Below are 6,643 nucleotides of genomic sequence, written 5' to 3' on the forward strand. Positions count from 1 at the left end.
CCCAAGGGGTAGATAGGAGTTCAGGACACTGGCCTTGCCCTTGAGGAGCTGGAGGTCTGGAGGAGGAGACAGACCCTCCGCTGTTCATTTATTAGTTCAGCCCAGTTTCAGAGTCTTTTCCACCACCATCACTCCCCCCCACCCCCACCCCCACACACACACTGGTGAATTCCTCCTTGCTCTGCTCGTCCTCTGGTTGGGTCCGGGGCCCTTCCCCTGTGCCCCCACCACCTCCCCTATTTCCTCATCAGTGCATTTCTCATCCTGTCTTGTCATTGCTTGTTTATTTGTCTGTCTACCCACCAGCATCTCTGTCTGCTCTCCATATTCTCAGCATCTAGCATAGGACCTGGCCCAGAGCAGGGCCCCACGTATGTATTTCATTCATGCACACATATCTGAGTGCTGGGTTTGTGCCAGGCTCTGTGCTAGGCACTGGTGATGCAGTGTGTGGAAACACAGGCCTGGTTTTAACTTCATGGAGCATCCAGGCTGGTGGGAAAGTGGGAACTCCATGAAGTCAGTGAAGCCAGAGCCGTGAAATGGTTGCTGTGAAGAAGACATGCCGAGTGTGTGGGGAGAAGTCAAATGAGGACTGACTGAGCCTGGGGAGTTCTGGGTGGACTTCCTGAGGAGGCGTGATTGAGCTGAGTTGCTGAATGGTCGAGCTGTGTGGGGTGGAGTAGACAGAGGAATGCAATCATAAATGAGACCCCAGATGGGGACAGGTAACCACAGAAGAAGCCATCACAGCTGGAGTCTGTGTTAACAGGTGTGGGGAGTGAAGGTGAAAAGGGGGCAGCCTCTGCTAAGGACAGCTGAACCCCCACCTTGACCAGGAGACTTGGATCCTGTGCTATGGGCAGGACTGTGAGGAAAGAGCCAGTAAGTCCTTTGTGGAAAGCAAAGTGAGTGGGAGGGTTCCTGAGGCTCAGAGAGGCAGGAGAGGGTGGGGGTCCAGCGAGAAGCTCTAGCATGAGATGCCTATGTGGAGTCCTGGCTCCTTCACATTGGGCAAGTGACTTAACGTCTCATGACTCAGTTTACCCATCTGTTAAATAGGAATGTGACGAGAATAAAAGCTCCTACATCAAAGGATTGATGCAAAATTTTAATGAATTAAATCATTAAAGCACTTGGAACAATGCCTGCCACATAAAAAGAATACAATAAGCATTGAATGAAGGAATGTCAGTCATCATTATTTCACCTTTATGAAAAATAGAATTTTGAGCAAGGCTCTGAAGACATGGCATGTGCTGCCAGGGGAGACAGCACAGGCTCTGTCGCTGTACATGTAGAAACAGAGCCTGGGCACCCACTGGCTTTTTGTAGCCTTGGCCCAGCCTGGTCTGAGAGCAGCAGATGGGCTGGGCCAAGCTAGGGGCTGCAGCAATTCCAAAGAAAAAGACAAAGATGACAGCTGGGGCCTGGGAACGTTGAGGGATGCACACAAAATCGTCCCAAGGGCTCTGGCCTGGGTCCCAGCACGATCCTTCCCCGGGTACCACTGGGTCCCACAGTCCTCAGCAAGTCCAGGATGGAGGCCCAATAAACCCTTTCACTGCTCAGCGACTGGATTTTTCTAGAAACCAACCTAACCAAGTTCTTCCCCAACTTAAAACACTTCTGGTTTCTATCACTCCCAATTACCCCAAATTCCTCCTGGCCCCCCTCCTCTTCTGCCCCACCGTATGCCTAGGCCACCATAGGCACCAGCTTCAAGGATCTCCTTGTTATCACCTGAACACACCTTGCAACATGAGAGTTCACAGATGCAGCACTTACCTGCACCTTATATACCTAATGCGTGCATTACCTCACTCAAACCTCAGGGCAACCTGCCACATGTGGGCTCTTATTATTCCCTCTGGCCCTAGGCCCAGCAGAGAGGAAGTCTCCAAGGAATGCTCCACAGGAGCCCAGGAGAGATGGATGGGGCTCAAGGCTGGGGTGATCATGGGAAAGCAGTAGGCCTGGGGCTGGCCAATGACAGAAGAAAAGCCTGAGGAGCAACCAAGAAGAGACTCCCAAGAGCAGGGGGAATGATGGTCCCCATTCCTGGAAATGCTGGAGCTGTAGGAACCATGGCAGGAAGAGGGTAGCAGCAGTTATGGTTTGTTGATGGAGCAGATTCAGGAAGCAGGAAAAGAACCCTGGGCAGATGGGGAGGAAACACCAGGAAGCTTTAGGAGAAAGGACCATCCGGCTGAAGGGAAAGCTCTCGAATCACCTAGCATAGACAGGGGATGAATTGGAAGAGCCTTCTGTCAAGGATTGTCAAGGATTGTTAAGGTTCTGGAGAATTGGAGGTGGGCTCAGCCTATATCTCAGTGGATTGTGTTTGATGCCGGGGAGAGTCCTGGAGAGGAGACAGATTCTGGTTGTAGCTCTGCCACCAGCCTACTTGGGTGTTATGAAGCTCCTTTCCCTCTCTGGGCTCAGTTTCCCTGTTTGCAAACTGGCAGTGGCCGTGGATTGGACCACTTGGCCTGGAAGGGACCTCGGATCTCTGGCATTTTGAGCATCTCTGGGCCCAGGGCCCTGCTGGCCGGTGTCTCTCAGGCTTTGGAGGTTGGATGCTGCTCCCCTGAGACCCAGTTTCAGGTGGGAAGAGCCCATGTGCCTAATGCTAGGGTCTGGGTGGACCTGAAGTCTCCTGGAAGACTAAGTCCTCAGGCCTGGACAAGTAGGGCCACCTTGGGCCTTGGAGGCCTGGCCTCTGTGGACATGGGTGGAAGCAAGTACTGGTACTGACCCTGTGGTTTTCCTCCTTCAAATCCAACCCATCAGAGGCTATTCTCACAGGTCTGTGCCAAGTGCACCAGGGAACTTACCGTTGGAGGGATCCAATGGGCTCCAAGGTGTGTAAAACAGACCCCCAGGTCATCCTCAGAGTGGTCTGCAGAGCCCGTGGCTGAAGCAACTACGGTCTCCTTACAGTACTCCTTAGCTTCAGGCTGATGGAAGGAAAACACCCCAGCAGTGTCCCACAGACTGCCATAGAGGGATGCCACAGCCTGGAAAAATACCACATTTCATAGAATCCCAGACTCCCAGTTGGACTGGGAGCCCCTTAGTCATCCACCTTGGGTGACTGAGGCCCCAGTACAGAGAATGGAGTGGTCCAAGTGACACAGCCATCATTAGTAAAGGTGGACCCTGAACCAGGTGCTTGGCTCTGTGTGCCTCTCGGAGGCTGGCCGCTGGGATCAAGATGCAGAGAAAGAGCCCAGGCCAGGAGGCAGCATTCTGGGAACTAGTCTCAACAATGCAGACTTGCTGGGTGACCTTGGCATATAGTGTCTCTCGGAGGGATGCCTCAGTTTCCCCTTCTGTGCGTTAAAAGCTTGGCTCTGGCAATGGATACCCCTTGGAAGAGCTATTCAGGATTCCGGAGCTAACTGCTCCAGAGCAGGGACCTCTCTCCTTTGCCAGACTTGGTGCTCACAGCCAGGCTGGGTCGGATCCAGCTCTGGGTCCCCAGCCCTGGTCCAGAGTCAGGGCCCAGAGATGTCTGGAATGTATACAGCACCTTGGGTATGTAGAGTAGTACTTCACAGCTGTCTTCAGTGAGTTCTGGTCAAACACCCTTGTGGGTGCTACAGGGAGAGTGCAGGCATCATCAGGATTGGGCACGGGAGTCCAAAAAGCTGGGTCCACATGATTCTGGGTAGCGTGGCCAGAGCCTGCAGGCCATGCGTCCATCCAGAAACTAACAGGTGCTTGTAAGCAGTCTGGAAAAGGTTTGGCCCCAGAAATTTCCAGAGAGCTGGTGAGCTGTAGGAAGCCTTCGATGGAAGCAGACATTTGCAAGTAGCAACATGGTTGGTTGGCCATAGAGTCCATAGGGATCCCGAAGCTTGTCTAGAGTGATCAACGATCCAGAAAGCCCACCTAGGTGTGGACCGTCCTGGGGAAGAAGAAGCAGCTGATGCTGTGCTGGAAGAGGAGCTTTCTGGCTCTGCTGCTGGGTACAGGGCAAGGGCCAGAGGCTGGCACACTGTGCCAGCTATTCTCAAGGTTAAGGAACACAGGACTGACCTCTGGCTAGGAAGTCCATATCACTGGGCTCTGACTCACCGCTCTCCAGGAACACGCCAGGTGACCCTGGCCAAGTCACTACTCTTCTCTGGGCCTCAGTTTCCCTTTCAGTTTAATGAGTGGGCTGGAGAAACTGGTAGGGACCTTCCAGTAAGATCCTAATCCGACCCCAGGCTGAGCCCGAGGAGAAAAAGGCTAAGGCAGGAAGCTGGAGGGGGCGCGGATCTCCAGAGACCCGGGGTAGCCCCGCGGGCAGTGACGTTCTCACCTGGTGTTTTCACTCTGTGGCCTTGTCCAGAGAGGATCCCCAAACGCGCTAGGCCTGGCATCTTGTTTCCTTCCAAGGCTCCTATGGAAGAAGAGTCTCCCCTGTTGGAGGGAGGACGAGGGGGGCGAGGGGCAAGGGCAGGACCTCCTTTCTCCATGGTTGAAATTTCCCTAAAGTGAGTGGAGGGCGCTAGAATGGGGGTGGGGTGTAGGGCGCGGGGGGCTTCCTGGGCCCAGACTCCGCGCGGGGCTCGCGGCTCGGGGGCGGGGGCAGCTCCCGGGCTCTAGCGGAGCCGCCACTCCGCCGGTTGCCTTTAAAAGGCGCCAGCGCGCGCGCATCAGCAGAAGGGCTGCGGCTCTCTTCCAAAATAGGCAAGAATTGGGAGGCCGCGGGAGACAAGTTGCTAGCAGTGCAGACGTCACCCGGGGCCTCCCTACACCCCCCCCCCGCCTGCATCACGTCTCCATGGCAACGGCGTACCGCGGCCGCAGATGAATGAGCTAGAGCTGGGAGAGGAGGAGCACGCAGAGACAAACGCTTCCCCTTTCAGCACCTAGGGTGCCCCAGAGAAGAGGATGCAGATCTGGCGCTAGAAGGAAGGGGGCGCCCTCATAATCAAAAAGACTCCAAAACCCATTCATTCCCAAATGATCCTTTGTGTCCCTAAAATCCGGAAGCTACATGGTCCAGGGACCCCTGATCCTTTGGTTTAGGGCTTCTCAAGTCTCAGGGTTCCCCTTTACCCCCATCTCCCCTCTCATTCCGTAAGCTCTCTCTGCACCTCAAACTCTGCGGAAAAATCAGACATCATGTGGCTTAGCGCCACCGCGTGGCCAGTGGTGGCGCTGCGTCAGGCGTGCTTATGGCTGGGGTCCCGCCGTCTATGTCGCCCTCTGGCGTCTGATAGTGGAAATATCAAAAACTATCTCAACAGTCTTCACATAAGGACCCTAATTAACAAGCCATCATTGAGACAGTAGATAACGTTTAGTGAGTGCTCTTGATGTGTCTAAGTTGCTAAGCGCTTCATTTCATTCCCACAGCAACTCTGCAATTCAAATGATGATGATGATACTATTACGATTTTACAGGTGAGAATAACAGGCTGAGAGAAGTCGAGACTTGCCTAAGATCCCACAACTGTAAGGGGCAGAACGGTCACCTGAACTCATGACTGTGAAAAGCAATTGTGACACTCACACTTCCAAATGCATTGTCTTTGTCGATCCACCCTATAGCCTTTTGAGATAAGCAAGACAACACTTTTTAAAATTATTCCCATTTTAGAGGTAAGGAGACTGAGACTCAGAGAAGTGAAATGTTCTGCCCTGAGTTTCAGCAACTATGGATAGAGTCCAGGTCTCTAGGCCCCTGATCTAGGGATTTTTAGGCAGTTGGATAATGGGGAATCCAGCACACCCCTGTGAGACGTTACCCCTTAATAAGAGAGACTGAGGAGATAGCTCATCCAGGGCTACTCCTCCATTAGCAAATGCCCAAGGACAGAAGAAGAGCAGGGACCCTCCCCCACCTCCTAGAATTTTGAGAGTTCATAGGAGCTAGATGCTTGTTTATTTCCACATACATAAAAATGTATTCTGTGCATCAAACTTTACTGTCGTCTTCTAAGATGGTCTTCCCACTTAGGCAGGACCATTTGCACTTATCCTGTATTGGGCTGAGAAAATGCTTCCTAGTTTCAGCTTGCTGCTCTTAAATTGACCTGCCCTATTTTCCAGTGCCTAACTGTTCTCAGGTCTATTGTCTTCTTGTTTTTCCTGCAGAGATGCTGTGGCTGTTGTTAGTTTCTTCTTACTGGCTTGTATTTTGGAGCTCAGGGGTGTACCTTGTTATCTAGTTTTGTTGCAAACCTTTGACCATGTGATTTGATTTTATTATATAGTTGCTCTGTTTTAAATGGAGATTCAAATCTGTGCCTCCACTGCGGCTGCCTTCCCTGTTATTCTTAGCTAGCCCACTTGGGGATGCCAAGGGTTTGAGTGTAAACCATTAAAGGGAATCCAAGGGGCTGGTAGTCACACTTTCTAAAGCTCCAGTTTAAAGGCACTGCTGCCAGTGTGGCTTAGATCTTTCAGGAATTTACAGTGAACCAGTCAGCAAAGAGCATGTTGTCCGCATATGGGTGACAGTAACGCCACTTACCAGATCCTGGACTTCCAAGGCTTTAATTAATGGCTTTCCTGTTCCCATTCAAGGGGCACCAACTCAGTCGACATCTTTCCTTCATCCTGGATGGTTCTGTTGTTTCCCCATGAGCTTGTTAACAAGATTTGCTGTCTTTATGGCAGTCCAGAAAGGGCTGGAGAAATC

The sequence above is a fragment of the Mirounga angustirostris genome, unplaced genomic scaffold (genome assembly GCF_029215605.1).
Source record: "Mirounga angustirostris isolate CCGP_5_RB_7025 unplaced genomic scaffold, mMirAng1.0.hap1 SCAF_13, whole genome shotgun sequence".
NCBI classification, from domain to species: domain Eukaryota; kingdom Metazoa; phylum Chordata; class Mammalia; order Carnivora; family Phocidae; genus Mirounga; species Mirounga angustirostris.